This window comes from Cynocephalus volans, chromosome 2 (genome assembly GCF_027409185.1).
Source record: "Cynocephalus volans isolate mCynVol1 chromosome 2, mCynVol1.pri, whole genome shotgun sequence".
NCBI classification, from domain to species: domain Eukaryota; kingdom Metazoa; phylum Chordata; class Mammalia; order Dermoptera; family Cynocephalidae; genus Cynocephalus; species Cynocephalus volans.
The window spans coordinates 76,729,462-76,749,935 of NC_084461.1; positions in this window are offsets into that span (position 1 = coordinate 76,729,462).

A 20,474-nucleotide genomic window follows, 5' to 3' on the forward strand; every position below is an offset into this window, starting at 1 on the left:
GTGTAACAACTAAAGGAGACACTAACTTAGACAGTTGTGATAATATGAGCAGAATAAAAATGCTCCTCTTCCCCCCAAGTTTGCTAAGCACAAGATAGGAAAGTCATTAAGGTGGATGTCCTTATTTTATCACTTATCAGTACATCTTTCTTCAGTAGCCTCAATCTGAGTCATCATCTGCCCAGCATACTTAATTTTAAGAAGGAAATACACACACACACACACACACACACACACACACACACACACACACACACATCCAGATAAAGAGAATGAAACTAAGTTACAAATGGGTAGAGAAAACTGAAGTACATGTTAAGGGAGAAACTACAGACAGTTAATTCTGTCTGCTTTGGGGACACTTCCCCATGGCAGATAAAACAGAAAATGATTTTTGGAGCACCTTTCTAGCAACCTGCTTTGGAACCTGTTTCTCTCCCAGCTCTTTGGCATCAGTTAGCTTTCCCCATAATTACCTGCACATCCCTACTGGCTCAGCCATTGTCATGCTATCTTCCTGAAAAAAGTTCACTCTGTTGTGCATGAAGTTTAATACATCATAATAATTAGGTGGATTACATTTGTTATAAGCTTACTGTTTGCCAAAGACTATTTAAAGTGTTTTACATTTTAACCCAATTGGTCCTCACAACAACACTTTGGCATGAGCTTTAGCTCCACTTTACAGATGAGAAAACTGTGACACAGAAAGGTTAAGTTACACACGTAAGTCACATAGCACCAGTGGCAGAGCTGAGATTCCAACCCAGGAAGACTGGCTCAGAGCAGCCACCATGACATATAACCCAAGGTCACTCATGCATAATATTTGGCAGTGAAATATTTCCTATTTTGAAGTGATTTTTTTGTCATATGTGCTTCCTCTAAAGAAGTAGAATGTTATTTACCCTACTCTTCATTTTGATATTCACATGATTCACAAAAATATGGCAACCCCATGCTCAGTCTTTTCAAGGTTCCAGGAGATTGATAGCTAGAATAATTGTGCAATTATCAATTTCAATTTAGGAAGTTTTGTACTGGCCACAAATAACAATTTATTTATTTATCTATTTTTTACAGTTTAGTGTATTAGAAAAATGCAAAACAAAAATATAAATTGAAGAAGAAGAGATAAATACTTGGTGGCCTAATCCTAGATATATGTTCTTGGGTAAGTCCTGAGGGGTTCTGCTCTGCCACTTGTAAATAATAGGATAAGAGTAGCTAACCTTTAAGGAAGGTTCCAGAACAAAAATTTGATGAGTTGGTAAATTATTATAATTTTTTTAAGTGGAAATAATTTTCTTACTCAGGTTATTTAAAACAAGATTGGTAAATATCTCAGAGAACTCTTTTGTCAAGAGAAAAGAACCTCTATTAAGTTGTTCTGAAACATTCCTCCATTTTTAAGGATACTATACAATATTCTCTTATTTCTTTGGAAAGTGAGCCATTTCTCTAAGAAAGAAACTCATATCTTGACAATTCATTAAATATTTTTAAAACCCAACTATTATGTGAAGGAAAGTAAATAGCAACTTTTTTCAGCAGGCCAGAGATGCCACAATCATGCTAGGGTTTATGATGACATAAACTTTTCCTAAACACTAACGCAAGACATTGCTCCTAGCATTCTACCATCTGCTGCAGATATTTTAAAATTCTAAAGCACTAACAATGATGCAATTTGCTACATTTTAAGCTGCATTTTACAACTCTCTTTTTGCTGAATTACTATTGATGACATTAAAACCCTTTACAAATCAAGACAACACATTTGCTTGCTAGTGCCACCGAAGAGCTGTCTGTTTCTCTCTCTCTCTGCTGGTTATACCTGCCACCACCGTCTTGGTCAGCACTGTTCAAACCCTTTTAGAGAATGAGAAACAGAACATAACATCATTGTCTACATTACTTACCACTTGTAAGAGAAAATGCCAAAGAAAAGGCAATAATTGACTTGAAGGAGAAATAAACAGAAAAGCACATGAACAATTTATTATAATTTTTTTTTATCTACTCATAGACAAAAATGAGTATTCTACAGATTTATGCAAACAAAAGACGAGGAGTCGCCATAATAAATTACACAATATAGGATGTTCAAGGAGCTAGAATATTTCATCAGGAGTATGGATGTAAAACTTGGAGGAGGATAACTCAGAGAAAATAAGTTCCCTGAAAGAAGAAAAAAATGGCAAGAGTTAAGATTTAAATATTTGATGAAGATTTCAAAGTTTTCTTTTTCTCTTAAAAGTTGAGCCAATATTAGTTGAGTAAGTACTAGCTGCATACATATGTAGATTTTAATGACTCTAATTTCAAAATTATTTTCACCCAGTGATAGTGTGATATTGGAATTTCTGCAATAACACTTGCTTAGAAGGACAGAGAATAAAAAAATCACCAACAATTATGAAAAAAGCTTCAGCTCAACTCAGCACCGGATGAATTGTGGTCACCAGTTTTAAACTTTAGAAAATATTAATAGCTGTTACTTTCTAAAAGTGACACGATATTCAAACATTTGCCCTGGAAAAATGACACCTGTCAGAAAAAAATAAAGTATAAAATATGTCTTCATTCATTTTATAGGACATATTTTACAAGAGATTTGCATATAAATGAAAACAATGATTTTTGACATTTTTGGTTAGATTCCTAGCCCTTTCTTTTCCTTCATAGCAGTCTTTCAAAAGGATCTTCTTCTAATGTTCAAATTTCTCATATTAATTTATATTATGCTTGGATATTGAAATAATTTTGACTGATATTATATCTATACAGAAATCTTATATCTACAATTGTCCTGGACTGGTAGATATTTCTTACTTATTAGACATAAAATCATATTAGAATTTTGATATTAAAAATAATTTATGTATATGTAGAAAAATTTATTTTTTTTAAGTTTTAGGATAAGAAAAAAAAAAACCCAGTTTGTATCACGTAACATTCTCACTCCCAAATGTCCTACTGCATAAAATGACAGAAAGGTAAGTGACTTCATAAATAACACTGAGGGCTGAGTCACCACACTTAGAAGTGGCAAACTGCTGTCTTATTCTTATTACTGAGCACTTAGTGAAAGAATGGTGAGGTTACCAGCAGGTGGCCAGGCAAGATGCAAATGAATCACTTGGAGAAAGGGCACAGACATAGCTTGTCACAAGAGCAAAATATTTGAAAAAGGAGAGCTATCCATCAAATGATCGTACATACAGCTCTGTCCTCACCTGGACAAGTATCCTCCCCCCAAAGACCTTCTGCCCCACATAATAACAACAATAGAAACAATAATAGCACTATCGTCTGCTGTGTATCTATTGTATGCCCATCCCCAAGATAGACACTTTACAGATATTACTTCTAAACATTAACCCAGTCATACAAAGTGGAAATCATTACTTGTCCTTATAAATGAGGAAAGTGAGGCTCACAGAGGCAACAAACAGCTGCATAAAGTCCTAATGCTACGCAGTGATTGAGCTGTGTGGCTTACCTGCACTTGACCTCAGGGCTGTCTAATATCAGAGCAAGCGCACACTCTACTCAGCATATTTTGCTGCTGTGTGTTGCTTTGGTTGCACTTAAAGTTATTTCTGGGGAGAGTGGACTGAAAAAAGAGCAACCCAAGAATTTAAAGATAGGTCTTTTAAAATTCCATTATTTATTCATCGAACCAGAAAAAAAGGTAAGTGGGGAACAAGTGAAATAGGCATGTGAAATATAAATTTAAGACACAAATAGACTCATTTAATTAGAAATTTCTATGTCAGATTACATACTGTAGTACTTACAGTCAATGCATCACCTAAGATATTTCATAGTCTTAATGAATCAAATGAATCCCCCTGCCCACCACATCCCTACCCCCGTGCCCTTTACTTCCTCACTTCGTAAATACTGAATTAGGCAGGGAGTAGACTTATTCTAGGTTTATGATCAGTGTCTTGATTAGAATCAAAATACACAGTTCTGAGGGTAAGAACAAAGTTCGATTGGAGAGAATGAAACAAGGCAGGCCTTTCCATCCTCCCTCGAATCTGTAAGTTTAATTTATTAGCCTTGACCAAGCACCTGACCAAACAGGAGAAGCCAGTCTCTGACACCTGGGACTCATCCTCTTTTGTCCTAATGCCCAGAAGGAAATGCTTCTAGGTTCTTCATAACTTGTCATATGCAATGCACTAGTAATAATACCCATGCAATCACTGCTAATTTAAAATGTGGTTCTGGACATTTTCATCAATATATAATTATAATCTTAAATACTTCTAAAAGTTTTACCGAACTATGATTTCCAGCTTATAATCAAAGGCCATATGTGGACTTCAAGAAATACTCCAATTACATGTGAAATTCATGAACTCCCTAAAACATTACCAGAGTGGCAATCTGAGGGAGAACCCCACAGCTTAATAAAGTGTCCATGATTATAAACAGAAAGACCCTCCCCCCATTTAAGCAGTGCATGCTGAAATGAAGGCAGCTTTCTCTAAAATGAATGCTTGATAGCCTGGAAAGGAACATTTTAAGTTAGATAATGCTTCACCTTTTGTTTTGTTTTATTTTAACTTTTTTTAAAATTGTAATTACTCCATAAACAGTTCATCAAGAAAATTTGTTAATATGCTGCAGATGGTGATGGGATTGCTCAGTGTTTTATTCTTCAGCATGTTGGTTACTTAACTCATTAAAAGAGTTCTCAGTGTTACACTTATGAAGAGGTATTTGGTTTTCATATGCTTTGCTGTTCATAAAAGAAAAAGTATGTCTTTCCAGTTAGAATAAAGCACCAGGAACCCAAAATCTGGGTTCTCTCTTTGACTTCCCTTGAAATTGTATTTGACTGTACGTAAGTTATTTATTTTTTCTTCATTTAAGAATGTTAAGAAGAAGAGACTCTGGTATGTCTTTTAGAAAATTCTTAAGACTTAATGAATTAATACTTGCAAAAGAATTTGAACTTCTTGAAGTTCCATAGAGTTTCTAAATGTTAAAATTATATATTATTTTAAAATTCACTTTTTAATCTTTTGGTTTATTTAAAATGAATGTTCCCCCCTCCCAATATTAGTAAAAAACCATCAGAGTAAGCTGGGTAACAGATTTCAGCATTGTCAGTAAAGCAGTTTTCTTTTGCCTCGCCAATATCTTTGTAGGTCTCCTTGTTAATCATTTTACTTTATTATTTATTCCATATATATTTCCATGAAGAGTTCTTAACTTGATGAAAATCTGATATCTTGATCCACAATCAAATCTTACTATGGCCAGCTGCTATGTCTTCATAACTGTGAAAATATTACATCTCTTTGCAATTTGGCTCTAATACAAGGAAGGTTACTAAACTAACCCAATTAAATTGAGCATATCTGCAAGTTTAGATGATTATTGCTGTTGTCTGTGAGGGCTGGGATCCAAAGTGATGGATTGCTGGCTACCCTAGTGAATTCTAAAGGGGAAAAATATCCCATCCCAGATTAGCTTGAATTGGCTTACATAAAGGTTTTATGATGCAAATTGGAGATATTGGACTTAGTAACAACCTACACTATCTGTTATATTCTCCTGTCTCACAGTCACAGGAAGCTTCCTTGAGTATGACGCTCTATCCTCATTAATAAGCTCTGTGTTGTACATCTTTGTCTGATATGAAGCTGCCATACCTTGTCACCAATTATAGACTCTGAAAAGACCCATCTCATTATAGTACTTAAATTGCTTGCTCCTGAAGGTGATGCTTGGTGTGTCTCTTCTGCCTCTTGCCAACAGGAAAATCACCCTTGAAGTGAATAGATGTCAGTCAAAAGCTACAAAAGAAAAGCAAAAAGAATTAATAATAATAATAAAAAAAAGCCTGGCTAGAATATTTATCAGTGTATTGCACAGAAAGGAATGTAGATTAGACAAATAAATTGCAAGGTTAAAAGATACACTTTTGAACACTTTAATTACATGAAACCTATCTGTCCATGAATTTGGGACCAAGAAAATATTTTGAATGTGAATCACACATGTAGACCAAAAGTAGATTATTTACTATCCTGTCATTATAGCACTGAGGGATGGATGCAATGTTTGAAATCACCTTTTCTCTGTTTCTCATCTCATCTCTAGGTGGTAAGAAACTGAGCACAGTGCAAGAGGATTCTTTTCTTGGATACCTTACTCTGTATTGAAAACCTAGTCCATGAGGGTTTTTCAGTAAATTGTGATTGATCTGTAAATTGAAACATCAATTAATAAATTACTGGGTCGATTGGGCAAGAAAGGATATAGCAGAATGCTCTGCTGCCAAAGGAAAGGTGGAAAACTAACATATTAGGCTTGAAAGTATGCAGAAAACATTTGAAATGCATTCAAAGAACATTCCTTTCCAGGTGAAAAAGGGTTATATTTATTCTATTTCATTTTGAAAGGAAAAAAAAAAATTCTTCACAAATTACTTTTACTAACAATAAAGCCCATTATAAACAAGTATAGGAAAAAAATATTGATATTTTTCTTTTTGGCTTGTTGCTTCTGGAATGTATGAGTTTATTCACAGATTAAGCCAATAGAGACTATTTTAATGGTGGGGACTCTGAAGTTTTTCTAGTTCAAATATCTCCCCAGCTACAGAATCGAGTCAGCCAAGGGCAAGATGAAAAGGCTTACACAACTCCTCCGAAACTAGCAAGCAGTTCCTAGCTCAGGCCCTGGGACACAAGTACACCTTAGTCCTTTATCACAGGTTTCTTCTTGTGGTTTCACCCACAATGCTATGCTTCATTTGAAGAGAAAATGCTCAATATTAATGCCATCAGACTTCCTCTTGTCAAGAGGTTCATTAAATTAAGCCCATGCTTTTAAGAAGTCTACATAGTCTAGGTAGCTAAATACTGAAATGCAATAAGAACACATAATTTTCATATATTATTCATTTGCATATATACACATTTTCAGAAGAAATAATAGAAAGAGAAAAAGGTTAATTAGGTCAAAAAGAAAGCATATATATTGAAAAAATATTTGATACAAGACACTTGTACAAGATGCAACAAATCTCTATTGTTTCAGATGTGGTATTACTGCCACCGTTACTTCATGGCAATTTGCAGGATCTAATAAGGTCTAACCTGAATCTGGAAGATAGATAAAACTCTCCACTGTTCACTCTGGCCAAAGGAGTAATGGAATTCTGCATTCTCACTGAATTCAAAAGAGCCTTCCATTAATTGGTGTTTAGGACCATTTTGTTCCCCTTTCAGCTGAACCAACAGCTGAGAACATTATTGTTATCATCATCACTATCTTTTTACTATTACTCTATAAAGCTTACTGGAAACTATAAAGAACCAAACACATATAAGGTCTTATTACTAACTCAGCTCCCCAAAGAGAAGTTAATATACATAAACACACTGTGGCATTTAATTAAATATATGAATATTTTTCTACTCCATTATTTAGGTATTTTAAAAGGAAAACTTAATTAAATATAAATCCAAAACACATAAATTGAGGTTACATGTACCCAGGTATCAAATAAACATGAAAGTTTAAGTGCTAAACATGATGAAGGCAAAAACTAAACACATTTATTTTTACTTTGTACATCTAAGCTATTTCTTTCATAAAGGTTACTTTCCCTATCAGATTCTGATGTTGGGGCCATTTATTTATTTTAATTGGCAAGTAACAATTATATATGTAAGTATGGGGTACAATGTGATGTTATGATACTTGTATACATTGTAGAATGATTAAATCAGGCTAATTAACATATTTATCGCCTCACATATTTATCCTTTCTTTGTGGTGAGAGTAAAGTCTTCTCTTTTAGAAATTTTGAAATATACAGTACATTATTATTAACTATAGTCACCATGTGTAATAGGTTGCTAGAACTTACTCCTCCTCTCTAACTCAAACTTGGCCATTTTTAAAGTCAGCAAATAGGAAAAGAATTGTCTTCTTGAACATGTCTTTTTATCTGTGATGTGGGTAGCAAGTAAAGAACATTTGAGTCACTACTGTTTATTATCTATGCAAATCAGATTTGAAACTATAAGCAAAAGAAAATTTGTGGCCCTTTACATGAAAAAAAAATGTCAGCTCAAAAATAAAAGCAAGAAAATTCATTTGATAGATCAGTGGGAAAGAAATGAGAGATCATAAATAGATCCACATATATAGTTAACTGATCTTTGACAAAGAAGCTAAGACAATACAATGGAACAAAGACAGTCTTTTCAAAAAATGGCACTGAAACAACTGGACATCCACATGCCAAAAAAAAAGAAAGAAAGAAAGAAAAAAGAATTAAGATACAGACTTTACAGTCTTGACAAAAATTAAATTAAAATAAATCATAGACCTAAATGCTTAAATGTAAAACACAAAACTGCAAAACTCCTAGAAGATAACATAGGAGAAAAACCCAGATAACCTCAGGTATTGTGATGACTTTTTAAATATAATACCATAGGCAAGATTCATTTTTAAAAAATTGATAAGCTGGACTTCATTAAAATTAAAAACTTCGGCTCTGCAAAAGACGATGTCAAGAAAACAAGAAGATAAGCCACAGACTGGGAGAAAATACTTGCAAAAGACACATCTGATGAAGAACTGTTATTTAAAATACACGGGGAACTCTGAAAACTCAACAATAAGAAAACAAAAAATCTGATTAAAAAATGGGCAGAGGACCTTAATATATACCTCACCAAAGAAGATATATATATGGAAAATAAGCATATAGAAAGATGCTCTGCATCATATGTCATCAGGGAAATATAAATGAAAACAAAATTGAGATACCATCACAGATGACTAGAATGGTCAAAATTTGGAACGCTGACAACACCAAATGTTGGTAAGGATGTGGAACAACAGGAATTCTCATTGATTGCTGGTAGAAATGCAAAATTGTACAGCTACTTTGGAAAGCAGTTTGGCATGTTCTTACAAAACTAAACATACATTTACCATGTGATTCAGCAATTATACTTCTTGATATATATCCAAAGGAACTGAAAACGTATAGCCACACAAAAACAAAGACCTGTGCACAGATGTTTATATCAGATTTACGCATAATTACCAAAACTTGGGGGCAATCAAGATGTGCTTTAGTTGGTGAATGGAGAAATAAGCTGTGGCATATCTAGACAATGGAATATTATACAGCAATAAAAAGAAACAAGATATCAAGCCCTAAAAAGACATGCAGTAACCCAAATACAAGGGTACTTTAAAAAGTTCAAGAAAAGGTTTGTGTTATCCTTTAATTCTATTTTTTCCATGAACTTTTTGAAGTATCCTCATACGAATTGCTAAGTGAAAGAAGCCAATGTGAAAAAGCTGCCTACTGTATGATTCCAACCGTATGACATCCTGGAAAAGGCAACAATGAAGATCATAAAAAGATTAGTGGTTGCCAGAAGTTGCCAGAAGAGGAATAAATAGGCAGAGAACAGAGGATTTACAGGGCAGTGAAAACATTCTGCATGATACCATAATAATGAATATGCATCATTATATATTTGTCCAAATCCATAAAATGTACACCACCAAGAGAGAACCCTAATCTAAACTACGGACTTTAGGTGATTATAATGTGTCAAGGTAGGTTCATTGATTATAACAAACTTACCACTCCTGTGGGAGATTTTGATAATGGAGGAGATTACCTATGTGTGGGGGCAGGTATGTGTAGAAAATGTCTGTACCTTTCTCTCAGTTTTGCTGTGAACCTAAAACTGCTCTAAAAAAAAAAAAAAAAAAAAAAAAGTCTTTCAAAAAAATCTACCTTAGATGAAATCACTAATTTTTTTAAAAAGGAAAACTGAGAAAATAACATGAAAAGAGTTTATCTCAGTATTCGTGACTCAGGTGTCAAAATACACCGTTAAGGGACCAGAATTTACACTTGGGTTTGTAAAAGAGACAACTCATGGTGTATTTTTCTTGTCATCTTATGTGGCACCTAACATTAAACTTCGGTTTTGAAGATGAATGTAGAGACTATCATTTCTCTTGCCTATCTTAAAACTCACTTATTTATATCTCCCGCTTTGGGCTCCCAGTTTGTCTCTGGTCCTCCCCTGACATAAGATAAGCTACTATATTAACTCTTCTACTAGTCTTCCATGTTTCACCACCTTCTGTTCTTATCACTTTTCAGAAATGTATACATCCACTGTGGTAAGTTTGTCTTCACTATAAAAAAAAAAAACTTGGCTGTTGAACTTTGAAAGGATCTTAATAATGAGATGAGCCAATATTAGACGTCTAACACTACAAAATATCCAGAATATTGCAGAATTTGGGGTGGTTTTAACTTTCTGCTTAGCTCTTAACACTTGAAATACTTTATTTAAAAAATACAGGAGTACGTTTTTAAGTAGTTTGGTAGAATTTAGTAATTATATAAAAAGATAGGTCATTTTAACATTAATACTCTTTAGAGCTGGCATGTTTGGTTTCGCATTTTGGCATTTGACAGTTTTAGGGGATACCATTCAGATAGGCAGCAATATGAAAGACACCCCCTAAATTCCTGCAGTGTACGAGCTGTACTACTATGTACTGTGACTCTGGGTGATGGCATGGTCAGGAAGCAGGAGGATTCGAACTTTGAAGACCCAAAATGTAGGACTCTAAACATCTGTAATTATATATTATCTGTGGAAGTAACAACCGATATTTTTAGAGTGCTGATGATTATGTTTTAGTATTAGGGAGAACTACAAACATGAGCAAATGAGTGTCTTTTTGAGATAGTGAACATTCATAAAGAGATACTCTTGAAAAGCTCTCATTTGCTCCAATCTAGGTGTCTCTATCTGCCTCAAACACAGAGTCATATTAGAGAAATGAAAACAAAGATATCTTTGCTCTCCCTACATAGGTAAAAGCTAGTACCTACTGAAAATGTTGATAGCTATTTTTACTCCCAGAGGTCCTATGAATATGATTATCCTTTCATTGCATGTGTAAAGCACTGTCTGATTGATCAGGTATACTGGCTCAAATACCGTTTTGGGTCTTTGACTCTCTGATTGCCTTACTGATAATGAGAGATTCAAATATTACATATGAAATGAAAATATACCACTGCATTTATTCTTTAATATTATTAAACAGAATTCAAACTAATTTCCCATCACTTTAATTTTTCTCTATTATATGTTCCTAACAGCCAAAGCATAAATGAAATGAACCAGCAGCTTTTTGAGTCCCTATTAAGAACTATTTTTAATCGAGATGGTGACTCTTTGCTGAGAATTCAAACCCATCTTCCTTTTTTTAAGGGAAAAAAAAATGGTTTTCTCTCAAAGGGATGTCTTCCTCTGCATGCTTTTGTAATTCTGTGTAAATTTCTTTTCAGCTGTGGCTTACTCAAGTTTATTTATAAAGCAATCAATAAAGCTAAATTATTTATGTTTATTTCTCCCCAAAATATTCAAGGGAATTTTATTTCAAAATACAAGTTAACTTTTATCAATAACTGAGATCTTTTGAATCTTACAAAGTAGCCCAGAACTTAAAATTATCCTTTTCCTTTACTAGATAAGTTGATGGTCTTTCAAAATTATTTTTCTATTCACATAGCATTCAGGTAAACATTTACTGGAACAAAATAATCATTTAACTGATGAGTTAAATATTGTGCATAATATTCTTAACATGAGGAAAATGATAAATCAAGTACTCGGTGAGAATATTTCACTCTTGTTTTTTGATTTTAAGAGAGGGATCATCCTTGGTTTCTGTAAAAGAATAGCCTTAATAAAAGTGGTTCTTAGGTTTAATTCTTATACTGATTCTGACTTTACCTTCACTTTTATAGCTCCCCAGTTTTGAATTAACACAGCGAAAAAAATCACTCGCAATTTCCTTAAACGTATGGCAACAGCTCATTTCAGCCATCTCAGGTATATTCAGATTCAAATTCCAGACTGACAGGAAATAAATATGAAAGCCTTTGGAAGAATGAAGAAAATAGTTGTCATAAAGCCCCTGAGCTTTGCAGAGGAGATATAGTACAATCCCCAAACAGGAGTCAAATGATTGAGTAGTTCATGTACAGTTAAGCGTATTCACTTAACAAACTTGTCTACCTGGTTTCCTTGGAAATCTTTTCTTGTCAAATGATGGTGGACAATCCGAGAAGAAGGATTAATAGTTGGCCTACTGTGAAGTGGCAATTTACAATGAAAACACAATGGACAGCAGAATCGCAATATAACTTAGTCATTTAAGGGCTAACCCCGTGGCGCACTCTCCAGCGCGGTGCGGCTGGTCACCAAAAAGACAAAAAAAAAAAAAAAAACCTTAGTCATTTACTTTAGAAGCAAAGTCACTTCAACAGCTCTGAGAGTATCAATGTATCCAAGTTGGTACAAAAGCTGATGGGCATTATTATGAGCCCTGCTAGTCCAGAAAGTACTACAGTACTCTTATATTCTACTTAATAAGGCAAAGAATAGCCATAAATGTTTCAATAAGTATCTATCAAGAAAGAATATATCAAATAGCCTTTAAAGGGTTATCTTAGGTATTAGAAATGTTTATATTTATTAAATATATTAATCCCCCAAAATACTAAATATAAAGTATTTTTATTCTATAAACAGTTTAATGTAGAAAATTGTTTGAAGAAAATGCTACAAAAGCAAAGTCATTAATTGGAAAGATATTCTTTTCTTTTGATATTAAAAGCAGCTCATAGTATCTTGGCTACTTCAATGGATAAAATTGAGAAAAAAATATATATATATATATTAGCTGAATAAACAAAAAATAGTCTTGGTTTCTTTTTATATTAAATGAAATTAGTAAGTGAAACAAGGTGTAGCTCTACTGGCAAGTAATGATGTTTTTTAAAACAGTAAATAGTTTTCACTACTCAGAGAAAAAAGCGCCTGCCCAAGCCACTTTTAGTTCTCTTAATGACACCAGTTCCTTTTCACAAAGTAATATCATCAGCTCTGTCCATGTTTACTCCAAACTCACTCTTTCATGGTTTCACTCAATTATCTTTTTTTCTGTTAATTCTGCTAATACTAAATTGTTTATGTTTCTGTTATCTCTGGTCTCTGTGAATTTTCTAACCCAAGACAGTAGAAAAATCTTCAGTAAAAAATGAGAATATTCATCTGAATACCCTTAGAGGGCTGGTACTATGTGACTCCTGAGGGAGAAACTCTATTTTGACTGAAACAACTAAGAGAAATTGATGCAGAGGCAGAGCAAATAAATGTTTGACTACGAACATTGGTAATATTCCGTATCAGTGGCATTTAATAGAACTTTCTGCTATGATGGAAGTGCTCGCTATCTGTAAAGCTCAATACAGTAACTACTAGCCACATTTGGTTATTGAACATTTGCAATTTGGCTAGTAAAAAAATAAGAAACTAAATTTTAAATTGTATTTGTTTTTAATTAATGTGAATTTAAATCATCTCATGTAGCTACTGGCTACCATATTAGACGATGCAATTGTATAGTAGTAACCAAGATAAGATTAATTTGGATTGAGTCTCAAATCTAAACTGCTCATCATAAGAAGTCTAATAGAAGGAGGATGCTCACACATACATATAAAATATATAGACACTTTTTTATACTCTATCTACATCCCCCAAGAAATTAGTAAGAGTTATTTATAATGCTCATTAGCTAGACCCTTACAGCTATATAAATTAAGAATTTCTAAATATCTGGTACAAGATTTTCATCTGCATGTACCAAATTTATTAGGTTAAAAAATTTTATTCAAGTTAAAGCAGTGTATGATAGAATCAACTTTTTTAACTTTTTGTCATAGAAAATTTTAAGTCTATATTTGAAAAGTGGGAAGATATTATAAATCACCATGTACTCATTTCATATTGATATTTCTACTCCTTTCTCTCTAATTTCAGATTATTTTGAAGCACATCCCAGATTCCTGGTTTCAGAGGCCATGCTCTTAACTGCAACGCTATGCTATCGTAAGAAATGGAATTATTGAATATTTTTGAAAAGGGAAGAGACAAAAATTTGATTTTTTTAAATGATTGATGTGTCAAGAGTAATGAAAATTTGAATAAAAAAATCAGTCAGCAAATAACATAAATAGAAGCCATTGTCTCAGAATAAACAAATATCCAGAGTGTGAAACATGGGTAGGCATATAATAGTCATGGTTTTGTGCTAAATAAGAGAATGAATTCACTCATAGAAAAGAAACATTACTCTCTTGATGAGTGCTATAAATTAAATGTGTCCCCCAAAGTTCATGTGATAGAAACATAATCCCCAATGCAATAGTATTGATGGGGTGGAACCTTTAGAAGGTGATGAGATCATGAGGGCTCTGCCCTCATGAATAGATTAATGTCACTATCATGGGAGTGGGTCTATTATCGAGAAAATGGTTATGTTATAAATGCGAGCATAAATGCAAGTTCGTGCCTTTCTTGTGCTCTCTGTTTCTCTCATGTTCTCCTTCCCTCTCTCACCCTTCCGTGGGATGACAGGGCAAAAAAATCCCTCACAGATAACTGGCGCCTTGATATTCGCTTCCCAGCCTCCAGAATTGTGAGAAATATTTTTTTTTAATTATGCAGTCTGTAGTATTTTATTATAGCAATACACAATGGACTAAGACAGCAATCAATCTAACAAAACTTCATAAAGATGAAAGAAGGTAAAAAAAAATAATAAAAATAAAATCTGAAAGTCTCTCCCCAGGGCTCTTGGTCTATTCCTCTACTTTTGTAAGCCAAAAGTGTAGCCTCTTCAGAATCAGGGCATTCTTTGTGAAGAGAATGCCTGTTTCCCTTTGAAGTGTGTATAGTGACTTTCTGACACAGAATGTCTGATGGAGGTGCATGTGCCCCCTTCTAAATCAGTGTCTAGCAGAGAGAGCTGTCAAGGTATTTGGCAACTTACAAAATTCAGCATCATTTCTCAATGTCCTCAACAACCTTTATTTCCCAAGGTTCACTTGATAAAAGATTTTTTTTTCTTTCTTTTTTTTTATTTTTTGCTGTCAACTCCTGACTGTTTCCTTGTAACTTGTTTTAACTTTATAAATTATGCTCAGGCAGTTTTTAATTTCCCAACATCTTTCCTTTTTCTACTTTTGTAACTTCAGAAATATATGTGATCATTAAGCCTAATCACCATGATTCTGTCTCGACCTAAAGAATACAAATAAATATGTTGATGTTCACAGAGGTGAAGTATTACTGTAAGAATTATGATTACTAAAGACAAGTTTCTAGGTACTGTTTTTGTTGAGCAATAGTGTTTGGAAATTATTAAGTCCTATATTTTTGGAGGCCTGTTTATCTGATAATACTTAACAGCAAGCCTTCTAAGGATCATTAAGAATGAGACAGCAGCCGATGTGTTCAGGGACACCTAATCTTCTCATAAATACATTCAACTGGAAAGCAGAATACAGGAGGAAGAAAATATAATGACTAAACTATGGTTTATTCATGTAGTAGAATCTAGTCAGCATTTGCAAAAACTGAACTAGGGAGGGAACTAGACTAGGTTGTCAGTCAGGAGATATATCAATAATATAGAATGCTGAGTAAATCCAGACAAAGTACCAAATGATTTAGTGACAATAATGTCATATATATAGAAATTAAGATACACACAAAATACTTTATATATTTATTACATATATATGTAATGTATGCATATTATTTATTACATAAACATATATGTTACATACATATGTATTACATAGGTGTGTATACACACACGTATAAAGTTTTAAAGTGTATGGGTTAAGAATAGGAGAAAGTTTTGCCAGTCATGTATCTAAGTGGCTCATATCCTGGATACATAAAGAACATTTATAACTCAACAATAAAAAGACAAATAACACAATTTTAAAATAGACAATAGATTTGAATAGACATCTCTTTTTAAAAGGTACAGAAATGGGTAATAAACACATAAAAGGATGCTCAACGTCATTAGTCATTAAAGAAATGCAAATGCAAATCAAAACCACAATGAAGTACCACTTCACACCCACTGGGATGTGCAGAAATTGAAACCCTCATACATTTATTCCCACCAGTGTATAAAAATGGTGCTGCTATTTAAAAAATTAGGTAATTCCTCAAATTATTAAACATATAGTTATATGATGCCACACTTTCATTTCTAGGTATATACATAAGAGAAATAAAAATATATGTCCACACAGAACTGTGTAGATGAATTTTCATAGCAGCATTGTTCTTAATAGCCAAAAAGTGGCTATTAAGGCCCATGATCCAAATTTCCATCAAGTGATAAATGGATAAAAATAATCAACATAGTGTGATATTATTTGGCAGTAAAAAGGAATGAAGTACTAACATATGCTACAACATGGATGAACATTGAAAACATTATACTAAATAAAAGTTGCCAGTCACAAAAGATCACATATTATTACCTGATTTCATTTATATTGAATGTCAAGAATAGACAAATCTATGAAGATAGAAAATAGATTATTGGTTGCCAAGAGCTGGTGGTGTTGGGGAAAAATGGGGGGTGACCACTAATAAATACAGGTTCCTTTTTATGGGAGCCAGACATTTTCTAGCATTAGATTGTGGCAATGGCTGTACATCTTGTGAATAAGCTAAAAAACATTAAATTTTATTTTTTAAGTGAGTGGATCTTATTGCATCTAAATCACACCTCAACAAAACTGTTTAAAAAGACATCAGGATAATATAAAACAGCTTTAGAGTCATACCTTCAGTAATGAGAGTAGAAAGGAATGCATGTCCTTTTGATTTTCCTCTGGAACTTTATTTCTTCTTTTTAAATGTATAATGTTAAAACTTATTAAATGTGAGTTGTAGATAAATGGTATCTGTTATAATATTTTTGTCCTTTTTAAAGTTTTAAATAGTTCATACTAAAATTATATATTAAAAACATATTTGAAAAAGAACAAACACAGCTAGATGCTTTCACATGAGTATTATTTATTCTTCAAAATTCTCTAAGGTATGGCTTATTATGTCTTTTATATACAATATAAAGGTATATTGTATATAAAATTGTATGTAAAGGGGACGTGAGTTCAGCAAAGTTTCATAGTTAATAATTGGTGATAACAGGATTTGAACCCAGATCCCTCTGAGTTATACTGCTCTTTAACCATGCCGTATTACTTACCCATCTACCTAATAAAGCAATTTTAGATAGAAATAAATATTAAATTAAAATCTGGTAACATTTCCACTAATGTTTAACTTTAAAAATATTTGATTTCAGGCCGAGCCCGTGGCGCACTCGGGAGAGTACAGTGCTGGGAGCGCAGCAACGCTGCCGCCGCGGGTTCGGATCCTATGTAGGAATGGCCGGTGCACTCGCTGGCTGAGTGCCAGTCACGAAACAGACGAAAAAAAAATTTTTTTTGATTTCATTTTGGCATCATTTATACTGAAGTCCTTCCAGATAGTTCATCATCAACCTTCAAAATGGCTTGACATCAAAATACCTCTGGCTGTTTGCCTGGCAGGATCTCAATTATCTCTTTAGCTTTCTCCGGGGTGGTTGTTAAATCTCCCACTTCTGGTAAATTCTGATGGCTTGTCAACATCTGCTTCCATCTTAATGCTGAAATGCTCCCACACACATCATCTAAGCTTTTTTCTTCTGTGTCTCTGGCTTCCTAATGCCAAGGTACTTTCATAGCATAGTGAGGTCAGCTAGCCTTACCTCCAGCTTCTTTGCAAATCTCTAATTCTATACTTGCCAACTTCAACTCACTTTAAAACTATGTACAGAATTTTGGTATTAATTCCATAGAAATACTGACTTTTAAAAATCTTGCTCATTCTTAAATTATTATATGATTTTTAAGTTTCTTTTAATCTACAATTTTCTTCTCTAACCCATTATTTTCTTTTTTTTTTTCTTTTTTTTTTTTTAATTTTATTTTGTCGATATACATTGTGGCTGATTATTGCTCCTCATCACCAAAACCTCCCTCCCTTCTCCCACCCCCTCCCCAACAATGTCCTTTCTGTTTGCTTGTCGTATCAACTTCAAATAGTTGTGGTTGTTATATCTTCTTCCCCCCCCGCCCCGGGTTTTTTGTGTGTGTGTGTGTGTGTGTGTGTGTGTGTGTGTGTGTGTGTGAATTTATATATTAATTTTTAGCTCCCACCAATAAGTGAAAACATGTGGTATTTCTCTTTCTGTGCCTGACTTGTTTCACTTAATATAATTCTCTCAAGGTCCATCCATGTTGTTGCAAATGGCAGTATTTCATTCGTTTTTATAGCTGAGTAGTATTCCATTGTGTAGATGTACCACATTTTCCATATCCACTCATCTGATGATGGGCATTTGGGCTGGTTCCAACTCTTGGCTATTGTAAAGAGTGCTGCGATAAACATTGGGAAACAGGTATACCTTTGACTTGATGATTTCCATTCCTCTGGGTATATACCCAACACTGGGATGGCTGGGTCGTATGGTAGATCTATCTGCAATTGTTTGAGGAACCTCCATACCATTTTCCATAGAGGCTGCACCATTTTGCAGTCCCACCAACAATGTATGAGAGTTCCTTTTTCTCCGCAGCCTCGCCAGCATTTATCATTTACAGTCTTTTGGATTTTAGCCATCCTAACTGGAGTTAGATGGTATCTCAATGTGGTTTTGATTTGCATTTCCCGGAAGCTGAGTGATGTTGAGCATTTTTTTCATATGTCTGTTGGCCATTTGTATATCTTCCTTAGAGAAATACCTATTTAGCTCTTTTTCCCATTTTTTAATTGGGTTGCTTGTTTTCTTCTTGTACAGTTGTTTGAGTTCCTTATATATTCTGGATATTAATCCTTTGTCAGATATATATTTTGCAAATATTTTCTCCCACTCTGTTCGTTGTCTTTTAACTCTTTTAGTTGTTTCTTTTGCTGTGCAGAAGCTTTTTAGTTTGATATAATCCCATTTGTTTATTTTTCCTTTGGTTGCCCGTGCTTTTGGGGTCGTATTCATGAAGTCTGTGCCCAGTCCTATTTCCTGAAGTGTTTCTCCTATGTTTTCTTTAAGAAGTTTTATTGTTTCAGGGTGTATATTTAAATCCTTAATCCATTTTGAGTTGATTTTAGTATACGGTGAGAGGTATGGATCTAGTTCCATTCTCCTGCATATGGATATCCAGTTATCCCAGCACCATTTGCTGAAGAGGCAGTCCCTTCGCCACTGAATAGGCTTGGTGCCTTTGTCAAAGATCAGATGGCTGCAGGTGTGTGGGTTGATTTCTGGATTCTCTATTCTATTCCATTGGTCAGTGTGTCTGTTTTTATGCCAGTACCATACTGTTTTGGTTATTATAGCTTTGTAGTATAGCTTAAAGTCAGGTAGTGTTATGCCTCCAGCTTTATTTTTTTTGCTGAGCATTGCTTTGGCTATTCGTGGTCTTTTATTGTTCCATATAAATGTCTGGATAGTTTTTTCCATTTCTGAGAAAAATTTCTTTGGAATTTTGATGGGGATTGCATTGAATTTGTATATCACTTTGGGTAGTAGGGACATTTTCACTATGTTGATTCTTCCAATCCAAGAGTATGGGATATCTTTCCAACTTCTTGTATCCTCTCTAGTTTCTCTCAGCAGTGGTTTGTAGTTCTCATTATAGAGATTTTTCACCTCCTTGGTTAACTCAATTCCTAAGTATTTTATTTTTTTGGTGGCTATTGTAAACGGGCAGGCTTTCTTGATTTCTCGTTCTGCATGTTCACTATTGGAGAAAAGAAATGCTACTGATTTTTGTGTGTTGATTTTGTATCCTGCTACTGTGCTGAAATCATTTATCAATTCCAACAGTTTTTTTGTAGAGGTTTTAGGCTGTTCGATATATAGGATCATGTCATCTGCAAACAGGGACAGTTTGACTTCATCTTTTCCAATCTGGATGCCCTTTATTTCCTTCTCTTCTCTGATTGCTCTGGCTAGTACTTCCAACACTATGTTGAATAGGAGTGTTGAGAGTGGGCATCCTTGTCTAGTTCCTGTTCTTAAAGGAAAAGCTTTCAGCTTTTCCCCATTCAGGATGATATTGGCAGTGGGTTTGGCATATATGGCTTTAATTATGTTGAGATACTTTCCCTCTATACCTAACTTATAGAGGGTCTTTGTCATGAATGAGTGCTGAACTTTATCAAATGCTTTTTCAGCATCTATAGAGATGATCATATGGTCCTTGTGTTTGAGTTTATTAATATGGTGTATCACATTTATTGATTTGCGTATGTTGAACCAACCTTGCATCCCTGGGATGAATCCCACTTGATCGTGATGAATAATTTTACGTATGTGTTGCTGTATTCTGTTTGCTAGTATTTTAGTGAGGATTTTTGCATCTATATTCATCAAGGATATTGGCCTGTAGTTTTCTTTTTTGGTTATATCTTTACCTGGTTTTGGTATCAGGATGATGTTTG